The following is a 16521-nucleotide window of genomic DNA, read 5'->3' on the forward strand; positions in this document are numbered from 1 at the left end:
TTTTGTTTGGGGTTGATATTTTTCATTTGTTTTTATATTTTCTTATTATTTTTGTCCTTTGATATTTATTTTAGGACATACCCTCTCTACATTTTTTAATTTTAATATGGAAAACATTTGAAGAAAGAAAAGGTATGTACAATATTACAAGACTTAACCTCAGCCTATCCAAAATTATGAATCCTATCACTATAGGACTCTAACAATGGCTCCACATGGGAATGACATTTCGTGGTGATATGTCAATAACTCTAGACTAGTAGCCCTTGAATTGTGATTGAAATTACCTTGAGAAATATCCTTCTGTGATCCTGCTTTATTGATAGTTATGATAGTGAATTCTTCAAAGCTCAGGGCCTTCTCTCAGGGCTTCAACTTCAAAGGATTACCATCCAATCCAATCTACAATCTGCAATGTTATGTATAATGATGCAAAGTAAAGTGAACTATTGTGACTCAGTGGAAAAATAATGCTTCAACATTCTACCATTAACAGGTCCTCTTGGTAGATTTGATCCATCTATCTCTCAAGAAAAATGCATTGTTGCCCCTGTATCCATAAATGACAGAAGGCCCTTGCCACAAAAAATCAAATTTTCCATGCTTGCGTTTGTCTTCTCTCCTTGAATCCCACATAAGGACTTTACCTCCTATGTAAAAATCATCTGCCTTGGTCTTTTTATCAAAAGCCTTCTTGATTTGTCTTGGATTACGCATGATTTTACATATACTTCTTCTCTAGTCTGTTGCAAGTGTATGGTCTGATTTATTCTTCTCTGAATATCATTTGGTTCCACCTGTAATTACTAGATGATCTTCATCACTGGAACTCCCAAAGATCATGGAAAAACTGCATCCATCCCATAAACCAACTGATAAGGTGATGTTCCAATGGACTTCTTAATAGTCAGTCTATCTACCCATAAGGCATTGACTAAATTCTTGTTCCATGTCTTTTTGTTATCTTCCAACAATTTCTTAATGATATTGACCAAGCTTTTATTAGATGATTCTACAAGTCCATTACCTTGAGGATAATAGGTTGTGGAGTGGCCAAGGGTGATGTGGTATTTGTTACAGATGTCTATCATTCTCTTGGATTTAAAGGTAGCTTCATTATCAGTAATGAGCTTCTCGGGACATCCCAATCTTGACAGGATATTACTCTCTAGAAATTATATTATGAGAGCGTTTGTGGCTTGCCTAGAAGGTATGGTGTCTATCCATTTGGTGAAATGGTCAGTAGCTGTTAGAATCCATTTGTGTTGAGCTGAGGAGGCTGGGTGTATTTCTCTAATGAAGTTTAACCCCCATTGTTGAAATGGAATTTCAGTGGAAATTGGTTTAAGAGGCAAGGGTAAAAGTTTTCTCTTTCCCTCAAATATCTGGAATTTATGACAGGGGGTCACATGTTTCTTAACATCTACAAACAAAGTGGACCAGTAAAAACCAATCCTCAGGATTTTGTCAGTACTAGTCTTCCAGTACAAGTGTCCTCCACAATCCCTTGCATGATTTTATGAACTTCATTTTTTAGTAAACAATTCAAAAGAATACCACTATTGTCTTTCCAAAACAATGCATTATCTATGATACAATACTTTAATGACTTCATCTTTAAAAATATAGCTTTAGTTCTTGTTAAATTGGGAGGAGATTGTAAATTTTGTAATACAAATATAATATCTTCATACTAGGGTGAATCAGTAAAAGGTTCACTAAACGGTGGAGTCACCGTCTCTTCCTGATCATCAAGGGAAATAATGAAGTTTATATCAAGGGTCTGACAGTTCGATTCAGCCATGAGTTTGGCTAAACCTTGGCTTTGGATAAGATTGGTTTGCTTTATCTCTATGTCATATTCCAATATTGTGGAAATCCACTTGCCTCTTTTCCCTTCAGGCCCATTTTGTGTCAAAATGTCCTTAACTACAGAATTTGGAACATAAGCAATAATGTGAGAATACATAATGTATACTCTGAAGTCTTTGATAGCCTTTACTAAAGAAAATGCTTGTTTTTTGATAATATTGTATTTGAGTGTGGCATCTCTTAAGGATTTACTAAAAAATGCAATTGGTTGTTCATATCCTTGGTTGTTCTTTTGCAGCAGGACTGTTGCAATGGTGTGTTCTGAAGCAATTTGTTTTTTATAAAATCCTTGTTAAAATCAGGACTTATTAGGACTAGATTCTTGGTTAAGGCTTCCTTGATGGCTTCAAAGGATTGTTTGGCCTCCATTGTCCATTTAAGTGTTGAGTCATTTCTTAGCATGTTATTTAACTCTCTAATCAGTTCTGCTAGATTTGAAATGAATCTCCTAAGGAAGTTTATCTTTCCTAGAAATGATTGTAACTCCCTAATGTTTCTAGGATAGGTAATGGTCAAAATGGCCTCTATTCTAGTAGGATCTATTCTAATCCCATCTTTAGATATGATGTGTCCCAACAATTTTTCCTCTTCCAGACCAAAGAGTGTCTTTTTGGGATTTAAAGAAATCCCAAATTTTCTATATTTGATAAATACTCTTCTAAGGTGGTCTAGGTGTTCATTGTCATATTTAGAGAAGACTACGATGTCATCTTGGTATACTACTAGGAAGTCATGGATCTCCTTGGAAAATGCTATATCCATATCTCTTTGAAATGTGGCACATGCATTCATTAATCCGAAAGGCATCTTAAAATACATGAAGGTACCCCAAGGAGTATTTAATGCAGTTTTGGCTTGGTCCTCTGGTTGAACTAAGATCTAGTTATACCCAGCGAATCCATCTAACAGTGAAATCCTAGAGGAGCCTACTACCCTCTACAGTATATGGTCCATTTTTGGTAGAGAATAGTTATCTTTTAGTGAGACCTTGTTTAAATTTCTGAAATCTACACAAAGTCTAATTTCACCAGTCTTTTTCCTAGTAATGACTAAGTTTGAAATCCAATCTGAGTATCTAATGGGGGCTATTATTTGGGCATCGAACATTCTTTCAACTTCTTTCTCAATTGAGGGCATAAGAACTAGGTTTATTCTCCTAAGTTTCTATTTGAAAGGTTTGTGATCTTCTTTTAGAGGTATTTTGTGTTGGATTATGCTGGTGTCAAAAGATTTTAAGTATTCATAACTACAAGCAAATACATCCTGGAACTCTTTAAACAGATTGATATATTTAACCTTTTCATCTGGAGGTAAGGCCTTTGATATTTTAATGAGTTTTGGTTTATCCTCAGTTCCTACATTAACCTCTTCTATGTCAGATCTTAGAAGTTCCATTTTGGGTTTTCTAGCTACATCATTAGAGTCAAACAAATCTTCTAAAGTGACTAATCCCTTAGGCCAAAAAATATTTTCAGATTAAGAATCTCAGGATCGTCATTCATTATTTCTTCAATCTCTACAATCTCTAAACTATCTGTTTCTACTCTAGTAAATTTAGTTGGTTTAGCTACATCTAAAATATTTACATCTATGTTACTTTCGATATTATCATCTACTGTACAGTCAGTATCTATCTTACAATTCTGAAACTCACCTTCATTGTTCATGAAATCATAAATTTGAGAATCTTGGGAGAAAATTTGCCAATACTTGGGGTTTTCTGGTATAACAGGCCTATGTCTGACTTCTACAATGTTCCGATGGTTGGGTTGAAATGGAAATTTACAGTTACTAGCAAAAGTGGCCAAACTGTGGGCCTACATGTTTTTTTTTCTAGGAATGGTAGAAAAGTTTGTTTCCGGGAGGTCTTTGATCAAATCTAGGACAATATCCCTATATTAACCAAGTCTAGGATTGTTCACAGAGTATTCACCATTAATCTGTTTAATAATCAACTCTAAGTCTCCCATGATGGAAACTCTTTTGGCTCCTAGTTTCCTAACCAATTGTAACCCTAGAATTTGGGCTTCATATTTGGCCATGTTATTGGTACACTTGAAGTTCAATATGAAAGCATGTCCCTCAGCATGATTATTCTCCATATTATGGATTCACACTCCTGCACCAGCCCCTAACTTATTGACAGACGCATCAAAGTCTAGATGCCATAGTGACTCACAAAAAATGTTCTCACTATCAACTATTATATATTGTGATTTCCTTATTATCATTTTCTGCATTGTACAAGATGAAAGAGTCCATATCTGAATGCATGGAGTATGTGGGAATTTTTTGTGGTTTTTCATCACTACTCACCATGTATTTCATCAAGGTCTCTCTATATAGTTTTCTTGGTTGACCAAAGAAAGATATGGTGGCATAAGACATATCCAACTGCAAGGATCCTTTCATTTTTGCTCCCCATGAGTGAGATAGCAGCATTCCATATTTTGGTTTGATGTCTGCAACTACTATGTCCATTAGAATAATTTTTGCAGGGCACTGGACAAGAGTTACACATAAGTCCTTGATCAAGCCAAGGCATTTAACTTGGATAGAGTCAAAAGAAAAAAAATCCTTATATGGCCTAGTGATGTCTAGGTTTAGTCTCTCCATGATTTTCTTTGGCATCAGATTGTGGGATGCCCCTAAGTCCAGCATAGCGTTATGTAATATTTTGTCATGAATGTTTAGGCTAATTTAGAAAGGAGGAACTCCCCCTTGCTGATGAATACCATTGGCCTCAGGTCCAAACAATAATTCAGGCTGATCGTCATTCAAATTAACAACATCCTCTCCCTCTCTATGTTCAAAGTTTCAGCTATTTGTGACCTATAGGCTTCACTAAGGGAACTAATATATTTACTTTTTCTATTTCAATTTTGATGTTGAAAGGGAGCTTTGTTTGTTTGTTTGATGTAGATTTTCCTTAACATGTGCAGTTTGAGTGTCCTTATCCTGTTTTTTAGTATTAGGCATTTCAATCTGTGTTTCTACTGTTTTGCCTTGATTTCTCTTATTTTGATTGTTTTCAGTAATTGTCTATGTTTGGGTTTCAGTGGAGCTTATATCTACAATCTTAGGGGTAGAAGTCTCCGGTGTTCTCCTAGGGAGGATTTGTAACACTTTGTTAACTCGAGCTTCTTTTATTATTTTAGTCTGGGTTTGGATGGATCTTTTAAAGGGAGCCTCATTATTGTTTCTACTTCTCAAGATATATTGTTTGTATACCTCATATATAGCTGACTCATATCCTTGTTTAAAATCAAAGGATTCACCAGATTCTAACTACAACTACTGCAGTATATATAACTCCTAGACTTCTTGAGTAAGAAAAATAATGTCTTCTTCTTTGGTTTCTAGTAAGTTAATCTGGGTATCATCCTCTCCTTCTTGGGTCTATGAATTCTCAACATAGTTCTCTTGGAAGGGGGGCCTAATCTGTTGATCTGGTGTAGCATTCTTTCTAGCATTAGGGTTCTTCCTAAAATTAGGGTTTCTTATTGGGGGTTGTTGTTGATTCTCCCATTGATTTTTCCTCTCCTTCTTTTCTAATCTATCCATTATTCTCTCTAAACTCTTAACTAAAATATCTATTTTTCCATCTGAAGTGGAAGCTTCCTCTTTAAATACAACTTTCTTTTCATTTCTCATTCTGGATTTCTTGACTAATAGGTTGGCCTCTACACTAACAACATTGCTTTGCATTTGTTCTAGTGTTTCAGGGTTTCTTTCCCTTAACTGGTATGACATGTCAGCGTCAAAACCATCAGAGAATTTAATTAATGCTAGGCCAATGTGGAGGATTAATATTGGCTGGAATTGCATCGTAGATACTATTGAACCTAGTGCAATAGTCCTGAATTGACTCATTAGGAGCTCTTCTAGTGTTTTCATATTCAGAAAGTATTTGAAATGGTTTTTTCTTTCTCTCCCATCTATCAATGAATAACCTATGAAAATTAGCAAAGTCTGCAATATAGTTGGCAAGAAAGGCTTTGAACCATTTCTTGACATCCCCTATTAATGTTTGGGCAAACAACCTCATTTGGACATATGCTTTTGGACATCTACTTCATCTATCTCATGCAACTCAAAAAAGTCAGACATCTTATTTACATGTTGTTGGGCAGTGTATTGACTAGTAGCATCAAACATGAAGATTTTACTTTGATAATCTGCGGGCATGGCATGGAGTTGTGTAGGTAAAAAAAGAGGTGCGTATCGGTTTGCCATTGCTGTGACTCTGGCTTGACTAGGGAGTAAAGTTGTGGTGCTTGAGGAAGGACTTGAAACTGATGGAGGTGAACTAGATGATGATGAGGATGGTTGATTAATAACTGGTTTAGGTGATTGGATTGTGGTAGATACAATTGGTGAGGTTGTGGTAAAAGAAGGGGTATTTATAGTGAGTGAAGTTTGTGCAGAAACTTCAGGGGGAGCAGTGGTAAGGGCAGCTACTTCAACAGATTGTTGAATGTAAGAGTCACCTATATTACTTATCAATTTAGAGGCCCAAGCTTATATATTGTCAAAATTCTCTACAACAAATTGATCTAAATTTGAATGAATAATCCTTTTTGTTTCAATGAGTTTAACAAACTCAGGATCTAAGACTGTTTCATGGATTTCATTCTCAGATTTACTTCTAAATAATGAGAGGTCAAATGACAAATCAAAAGGGATGTCCTCTAAAGTTGGAAACTCCTCAGAGAGTGAATTGACTCTGACTAACCGGCTACTACTGGCTTGAGTTTTTGTTGTTTTGGGTTGTCTTAAAATTATCTCTAGGTCATCAACTATAGTTGCATGGTTTGGATCTGGGTTTTCCCTAGTATAGTGAATCTTATTAGGAGACAAAATTTTAACTTTTTAAACTATTTTTATGAATTTTTCAAAATTGACTTCATAAAATGACCTTAAGGGGCTCAAGATTAAATTTAAGGTTTCCTTAAAGTTTTATGAGACTGAGGATCGAAGTCCCCAGTATGGTTGCCAGAAATGTTATCACTCTGATATTTCTTTTGAAGTTAATGAAGAAAGAAAAGTCAAAGGTAACCACAAACCGCTTTTGGAGATCAACACCTAGCCTTCCTGATGCTCAGAGAGGGCTCTCTCTTTATAGTTTAACTTTGTTTTAGTTAAGATGATATTAGGCTAGTTATTACTTACACTTGGGTTTTGTTTTGAAATTGGGTGGTGGGATCACTTTACTTAGATGAACAGAGGTTTGGATTTTACCTTTGAGCTATGGAGTCTAATGTCAAACAAACAAGACTGGATTGAGTTCTAAAAACAGTGTCTACAGGGCAAGATAGATGAGTTACTGCAGATCTCAAAGGCTAAGTGGTGGAATGGTTTCAAATCGGATCCAGGGAGCAATTAAGGTTTCCCTAGGCTAGACTTTGGAAGGAATAAAAGAAGTCAACTAGGATGGGAGAGAAATTAAGGGTTCTCAAATCTGGGTATCATAGGAAAACATGTAAATTACTAACTGTGCAAAACATAGTGTACTTAAACAAATTCTGAGTGATATTTCCAGTTAATTCGTTCAAATTTAGAACACATGTAAGATTATGAAACACATAAGAAGGTAACAAAATCACACAAAGAAGATACTTCACTACAAATGGCTCATCTCATGAATCCTGTAGTGAAATTCTTTTATTACTTGCTCTAGTCTGTTGACTTGAAAATGGTACAATCACCCTTAGGTTTAAGATCAAAATAACTCTACAAATGTAAAATAATCCAGCATAATACTTTGAATTATGAATAATTTATACAAAAGGAATTACAAAATATCTCAAACTGCATTGAGAACTAATCTACGAAAAAGAAATATCTTCTTGCAAGAAGATAGAGACAACTATTGAACTGCTGCTTGTTGTCCCTGTTATTTAGGTTCTGCTGGCTTTGCTCTTTGATATTTTTCCCTTTATGCTACTTGGCTATTTAGTCTTCACACTGGATGTTATGTTTTACTTTAACCTTTCACCTAATACTCTTTAACCTTTCTAACCTGTCAATATCCTTTCACTGTGTTGTTTTACTTTTTACTGTACATTTATATTTTATTGTGTATTTACTACAGTGAATCATTGAGTTTTCCCCATATTTCCTCATCTGGTAATTGGATATTGAGCATTTTTTTGTATATCTCATCTGCCTCTATATATTTGGCAAAAGTAGGCTTATTAATAAACAAGTGTTTTACCTCATGTTGGAGGTAAAAAAAGTTTTAAAAAGTTTGGTACAACACTTTCCCTGCTGGCATGCCCTTCATGGATGAAGTGATTACCTATTCACTAGCCACTTCCCTGATCTTTTGGTTGTAATCTTCCTCTATCATTAACTTGTCATTTGTTACTAAGGGATTAGGTAATCCCTTTTCCTTTAAAAGTTCAAACTTAGCCATGAACCTGTCAACGACTAGTTGCATGTTTTGACACTTATATTCTAAATTTAACATCAAATTCCTCTTGGTGAGGACTTTTCTAACTTCCAAAATTGTACTTGTCCTGTTAGGTATCTCTAGTTCTTGTAGTTCATACTTACTATTGGAGTTGAGGAAGTGGATGCTTCTTGTTGCTTCCTCTGGAAAATTTCGAAGTTCTGCTTTAACCCTTTCAATGGCTTCTGTAGCTTTCTTTATTAAATCAATCTGACCAAAAATGACCTGGATGGATGGCCAAATATCATTGAGAGAGTCAGTGATATTGGACCACAATTTCTCTTTAGCCTTACCTATAGGCTCAGTTAATGTCAATTCTTTCTCCAGGGTTTTTATCCATTCATTCATTCTTGTAGCCTTTTTTTGTTCTTCTTTATGCATGATTTGGGCAAGTTTGCAATCTGTCTCAAGGCTGGTGACTTTCTCCTTAAGTTTGTTCATCTCATTGGTCTGAAAGGACATTTCTTCCATTTATTTGACCAGCTTGTTTGCTTCATCACTTGTGGAGGTTGTTTTTGTTGATCTTGTTGTTGATGTATTCGGTGCAGATGTCGAAAGTGCAATGGCCATTGGAGCAGTGGGAGCTAATGTTGCTGTCGAAGTATAAGGTACAACTGTGGTCACTATTGGAATGCTAGTTGCAGGAGCATTATCAATGCTAGCTTGTTTGAGTTGGATCAAGTTATCTGACTCCTTCTCCATCTCCTTTAACTGGTCACTCAGTTGCAGTACTAAGCCTATCATTTCCTCATGATTAGTCTAGCTTTCTAGGACTTCCTTTGTCTTTGGATGCTACAAATGAGGCAACTTGAGCTGTTTCTTGAGGGTTTCTATGTCCTCATTTTTCTTTTTGATTAGTTTCTCTATGGCCTTAACATCACTTGGGTCATGGCCCAGTTCAATAACCAAGTCCTCAAAGGAATTTATCCTGGTGTATTTAGCCCGTGAAGAGGCTCTCTCTAATTTGTACTAAGCTGCTACACTGTCCAATGAATCCTGCAGCTTTTAAGCAGCCACGACCTTTTTTGTGAGGGTGGATTAGATCATTTCTCCAGCATTCTTGTGAAATTCTATCCAATCAAAGGGATGAACATCCATGGCTAGCCTTAGTCAGTTCCATGGAATAAGGCCTTATTAGATACTACACTTGAAACAAAGACCTCAAAATTTGTGTTCTTGTAATCTGCTGAGGTCTTTGGTTGTTGTACAGTGGGCTACAAGAATGAGACCTACATTTTTCCTTATTTGATGTCAAATGCTAACATCAGTCTAGTCTGGTTTGGTGGTGTGAGCTTGAGGTATTGGTCATATGTCTCTACTTTCAGTCTCTCATTCCTCATCTTTATCTCTTTAAATCTATCTTTGATGTCCTTTTCCTTGTTAGCTGTCCTGACATAGGAAGATATCTCCATATTTGGTTGTCTACTTATCATATGTGTGTTGGAGGTTGATGGCTAGTGTGTTTCCTCTGATGCAGCTAATTCTTTACCTTTCTGTCCCATTGCCTCAGTGTCAGTTATTTCTTTTGATGCAATGTTATCCTCATGTTCAAAGACAAGATTCAACATGGGCCTCTTTCTTGGTTCAATCAACTCATCAGTAGTTTCCAAGGTAGATCTAGATGCCTCATCCCTGCTCCTCTTAGGATTCTTCTCCTCATTTAGTGGAGTTTGTATGACAGGAGGAATATTCGTTGGCTCCCCTTGTTCTAGAACCTACAGAAAAGAGTTATGATCAAGTTGTCTTTCCAAATCAATAAGTGTGTTCTCTACATCCACAACAGTGTTGTCAATGTCAACCAAAGTGTTCTCCACCCACTCTTCCTAGTTATCAAACTATTCAATGTTAGGCCTTGGGTGGTTGATGTATGCTCCCAACTTGACCTTGAGTCTGAGCTTGTTTATGACCCCATGAGGGTCATAGTGCCAAATTAAATTGTTTCTGAATTTCATTAGTTGAAGTAACCTTTTGGCCTCTGGTCTAGCCTCTCTGTTGTTGCAAAGAAATGGGCCAATTTGGTTCTTCACTTTGAACTTGGTTTTTTTTCCCTATAAGCTAGGAAGTGGATCTCATCAGAGCTGATGATTTGCCTGAAGTAATCCAGAGAAAATATCCTCATAGGGAGGTATTTGGGCAATTTGTAGGGGGCTAGCTCACAACCAGAAATCCTGATCTCAATGTGGTTTTGGTACAAGTACCAATCTCCCACCTTGTTGTTCTTGGCCAATTGCAGTACTCTCTTAATCTCTGGGTTGATTCTAGGCTGAGTCTTAGAAGTCAACATGTTCATGACTAGGTATACAAAAGAGTCTATGAAGTCTTTGTCGTTGAATGATGTGGAAAACTTGTGGACCAAGGATGTGTAGTAGATGATTGATCTCTCCTTTCCCTTTGTGTCCAATTTCTCAATCCTCAAAGGGAACTTATCTGTCTGGTAATACAAGAACATATGAAACAACACTGAAGGGTATTTGAAAACTCTTTCAATGGGCAGTCTAGTGAATTTTTCATGCATTCTCACTGCAATGAACTGGGCATAATCATACATAATAGCAAGAGGCTTGTCTGGAGCAAAAATGGACAAGAAGGCCATGATGACCTCATCCACATGCTCATTTGATGTGTATCCTAGGATGAATGAGAGCATGGTGATTATTCTCCTTCTAGTCTCTAAAAATATAGTGGCAGCATAGGGTGGAATGCCTTTAAGAGTATGTTGCTCATCAATGATGAAATTCTGTATTTTTTTTTTATATTTTGACTACGTCCAGTGTGCTGTATGGGTCCAACATGGTTCCAATGGACGAAGGAGTTAGATTAGGACTAGGCTAGATTTACAGCATTTGGTTGATGGATTCAGTAGTAATGGTGAATAATATCTCATGGTTTGGTTCCTCAATGGCCCTTTGGATTGGAACATAACATGCATGACAAAAAAGTACTATGTCTGGGAATGGGTGAACTTCTGGGAATGTATACTTGGGAAAATTAGATTCCCAAAGGTTGATGTCATCAGCATGGTTTAAGAACCTATCCTTAGCCCAATAGTGGATTCTCAGAAGGTGGCCTGGAGTGGCTGTATCTTTAATTTGGAAATCCCTTTCTTCCAGGGCTAAATGGTCAATGTCTAGGTGAAGGGTTGAGATCGGTTTGACATCCAAAGAGGTCAGGGTAGCCATATTTGTGATCAAATATGGGAATTGGGCTTATACAACTTCTGAAAATGAAGTGCTGACTGTGTCTGGTTCAAGGATAGGGTATTGGAAATTTGCAGGATATGGATTTCGGTATTTGAAGGGAAATACTCTCAATTCAATGGAAATTTATTAAATTCAATTGCTTTAATGTTTGAATTTACTGTATAATTTTGAATTTGAGAGGGTCATTCTGGGTCTCTATCGAAATACCTAGAATTTATGGTGCAAGTTGCAAACTAGTTTTGAATGGTGGCTGTAGAGGGTTCAGTGGCTTCAGTCATGCACTGGAGGGTTGAACTGGGATTTCAAAGCATGTTTGGGAGGAAATTGATGGTCGGAACTAGTTGCCAAAGCTCAGGGGGTGCAGGAAAACCAAAAATGCTTTCGCAGAGTAAACGAGTGAAAATGCGTGAAAATGGGGGTCTGTGGGCTTTTAACCAGGAATGGTTAGAAAATTGGCATGGGAACTTTTTAGTGAACAATGAACGGTTTTTATTTTAGTAGGGAGGTGGTTTAGGGAGCCATCGTACAACTTTTGAGTGATAGGTGGTATTTTCTTGAGAGCATGCGACTTAACGCGGTGCCGCCACATAACCCAAGGGGGCCCGGGTAGCCCATGTCACATGCTCTTGGGCTGGTAAAGGTCGGGAGATGAACATGAGCTATATGGGTTAGGGCCATAGGATCTGTGGGTGCAAGATCCAATGGCCATCACATGGCGGAGATGCACGGCGGTAGATGGAGGTAGATATTAGTGGGGCCTAGGGGTTAATTACCCTTAAGTGTAACTAATCAATGGATAAATGCGAGGTTAATAAAGTAATGCGGGTTTATGGAGTATAATGGGTAAAAGTGAATTTGCGGGGTTAATAAAGTAATGTGGGAGGGGAATAATAGTAAGGATAAGAGGTTTTAGTGGGTTTTTAGGGAAATTAATAAAGGAAAAATGATTTTTGCATGGGGAAAAGGGTTTCACACTAGGGAAAAAGGGATTTTTTGGGTAGGGGAATGAATTTAGATGGTAATTTTCTAGGGAATGTGTGAAACCAATGGGGAAGGGTAAAAATGAAGGGAAAAGGGGTTTACATAAGAAATGGTAAAAGGGTAAATTATTTAAGTGTGTAGTGAGGGGTGAAATGAAATGGGGGAAGTTAACCAAATGAACTTATGAGCATCCTTTTCTTTCATAACTGCTCCTGCACACTGAAGCACATGATTAAACATGATAGATGTACTTATGCCTCAAATAGCTTGTATTTCTGCAACCTTCTACTTACCCTTTTACTTACCCTAACATTTTTTCTTCACTTTATTGAGTGCACTTAAGCTAGCAAACCCTTCTCTTTCCTTTTTATTTTATGAAACAAACTATCTACTTATAACCTTATACATTCCAAGGGCTCAGATTAAACTAATGAGCTCGTTTTATTTCACTACCTATCTACTGATCTGCCAAGATTAAATTGTTTGGCTAGATCTTTATTCTCTAACTATAACCATGAAATTCAAAGCATGAAGTAGTCAAGATTAAAGAATTTGACTATCATGGATTGTGGCATGTATGACAAGCTACACACAACCATTATTTAAGACGGTATAGTAAAGAGTAGTGGCACTTGGTCTTGCACACTTCCATGATCTATTTTTTGTTTGGGGTTCATATTTTTCATATATTTTTTTTTATCTTTTCTTATTCTTTTTGTCCTTTGATCTTTCTTTTAGGACATACCCTCTTTGCATTTTTTAATTTTAATTTTGAAAACATTTGCAGAAAGCAAAGGTATGTACAATATTACAAGACTTTACCTCAGCCAATTCAAAATTATGAATCCTATCACTATGGGACTCTAACACACCTGTGGTCTGCTTACAATGGAATTGTATGAAAAAGACGATAAATAGTTGAGTCCTAGCGAAAGGAGGAAGTAACTAGATGGAAGAGTAGCAGAGTAGAAGAGGGCAAGATAGAAGAGTGATAGGTAGAGTCCACTGTTGAGTGCACGAATCCCTACAGCTGTCTCTGTAGGGTAGCTTGAGTCTATAATATATGAATTAAGATTAATAAAGACAAGTTTTTAAAGAATTATTGAGTATTTCTGTCCATGTATATTTATGTTATATGCCACTGATGAATAACGTGTTTTATGAATTATTGATTGAATGTTGTGTGATTATCTTCAATCAGTCTTAATAATGTATGCAATGCATGTTTAGACACTTCCGTGAAATCTTTGATGATTTCTCTTATGTTTTTTGACGGATTAAGTAGATCTTCCCGAATGCTAATTTAAGATTGCTTTCTAATGTATGTAAGTAGGTAAATGAACCGTTAAAGGTCCACAAGGACTAATTGTGGACCTTCGTGAAGGTCCAAAGGTTGTTTAACAAAGTTGCAACAACGTGACCTAAGATTTTATCGATCTGTGTGAAGGAAGATCTAAGGCGTTGAAAGGCATCACACTAGTCTCTAGATGCAAAAACTTGGTTCTTGCATCCCCACATACTACTTCAAGTGAGACTACAGCCTATGCTACGCAAGTTGCTTCTAAAAGGGCTAGTAGCGTAGGGTTTTGTTGGTTGGCACAACTAACTCCTAACCTGGGTTAGGACCCCCTAAGCCAACAAATCATTTTGTTTCTAGGACCGCGATCTGCTTGAAAGATATGTGTGACATCACATCATTGGAACCAGACCAAGAAAAAAATTGAAAAGTGGTTGGATCGTAAGATTCACGAGTTCGTGGCACAAGAAAATAGGAATCCACACTTGTCAAAGGAAGAGTGGCTGACCAAGTATCTGTATACAAAGATACATGAGATCTTCTTCTGCACCTTCCCCATTGAACTGTACGAGTGATTAACTAAATTGACAAACAATCAAGGAAGGTGGAAGCTAGATAGTCCTATAGTGTGGACTCCAGAATTAGTGTGACAATTAGAAGCCTCTGAAAACAAGATCACGTGGGCTGTCAATCATTGGCTTGATCGGATTCTGGGAGGATTTGTTATAGAATTCACAGGTGATACCTTAGTCAACTATAGCGAAGTGGAGCGATGATTTTTCAAATGTCCGCGAGGTAAGTATTTAAGATCCTTGAATACTTGGATTAAAATGTTATTCTGTGAAAATCAAGTGATGACATTACCTTGATGTTCAGAGCTACACGAAGTGGATGATTCTTTAGAAATCGCGAAGAATCGGGACTAGAGTACAGTCCATTGATTGGACCTCCTTCAAGTGATGAGGAAGGGGTGGGACAGACTACGTTTTGAAGCACTATTCAGCTAATCACTCAAGGGATTCCTCGAACAAATCATCCATCCATTCCACCTCCACCTCCACCTCCACCGCATACACCTTCACCCACACCTCCACCTCCACCTCCACCTCCACCACCACCATTCGACATGGTGAACACAATGAAGATGTTGATCTTCAAAGGCATAGGAACTGAAGATGTAGAGTAGTTCTAATTTGTTGCAAATGTTGTATGGAAAACGCAAAAGATTACTGATATAAAGAAGGCACAGTTGGTTACTTCTTTGCATTATCACGGACTAACTTGGTACATTAAGGATTTTTCTAATAATCCTCTTGCAATGCTAGTAGAGACTAGGACGAATTTAAACAAAGAGTTTAGTAAGCCTTATTCTGACTCACAAAGAATAATTGGATTTAAATAGATCATGATGAGGGTCAATGAGATGGCTTGGGAATTTGATGAGAGGTTGAGGTGTCAAATCAGAGAGGCTAACATGTAGATCACATATAGCCAACATCGTGTGATTGGTTTATAGTGTTGCTTTTGCCCCACTTGAGAATTGATCTGTCATAATTGAAGATAGAAACAAAGGCAGAAGCCTTGGAAATTGCGACAAGGCTCCAGGAATCACCTATTCAAGATACGAACCTGGGAGTACAATAGATCCACTCACAATTAGAAATATTACACCTAGAGTTATAGAGTTTGAAGAGAGACAAGAAATCTAAACTAGAAATGCATGCAAAATTCTGGTGTTTGAAGTGCAAGGGTCATGGGCACGATAAAGATCATTGTCCTGTGTACACAAATTATATTACAGGAGGGGGGCCAATTCCCCTGAAGCTAGAAACCCCAGCAGGGCCGAACATGGGGGCTGCGCTATCATGTGTTATTGTCAGGTTGCTGGAAAACATGCAACGAAAAATTGCCATTTATTTCAAAAGTTCATCCAGACACCCCAATAGTTGTTCTGCAACTTCTGCAAATTTGTGGGCCATGATGAGCGCCACTATCGAAGCTATTAGCTAATGATGGAAAGAACCCAAATTACGTATGCAAGCATAAACTTGACGTTAGGATCAAGGTGTAGGAGGGGCGCGAGGAGGTTTTCAAGGTCGAGGAGGAGGATGACCTGGTAGGGATCGCGGTGAGATTATTTTCTACAACTGCAGACAACTGGGGCACTATGCATGACAGTTTCAGAATACTACACATCAATCATGTCAATATTGTAGACAACTTGACCATATCATAGAACAATGCCTAGTGCTAATAGCTAAAATGAAAGAAAAGAAAACACAGCTGATGGAGAATTTACAGATGATGAAAGAAGATCAAAGCATTATTATTGTACTAAGAAGTGGAATGATGACTGACACTGATAAAGGTAAATAGCTTGAAGAAGAGGGATGGGTCAGTAAAGTGCTAGAGAAATATGTCAGATTTGATTTGGATCACGCTAAGGAAACATTTATGGAAGCCAAGAAGAGCTTCGCTGAGGCCTCCACCTCAGAAAGCCAGGACAAGATGCAAGAAATCAGCACACTCATAGAGGTTGATCCTTTTGTGCTCACTACGTTTTTGGAAACATGCATAAAGCTTATGTACAATAGCAAGGATATGGAGGGACAGCAGGAAATAATAAATAAATGCGCCAGTAAAGAGAAATCCCGTGATGGACATCCCGTGGTTAGAAAAATTGGCAAGCATAAGGCATGAATAGGGAAAGAGATGAG

This window comes from Pinus tabuliformis, chromosome 2_1 (assembly GCF_031772625.1).
Source record: "Pinus tabuliformis cultivar Carrire ecotype Pingquan chromosome 2_1, CPIR1, whole genome shotgun sequence".
NCBI classification, from domain to species: Eukaryota; Viridiplantae; Streptophyta; class Pinopsida; order Pinales; family Pinaceae; genus Pinus; species Pinus tabuliformis.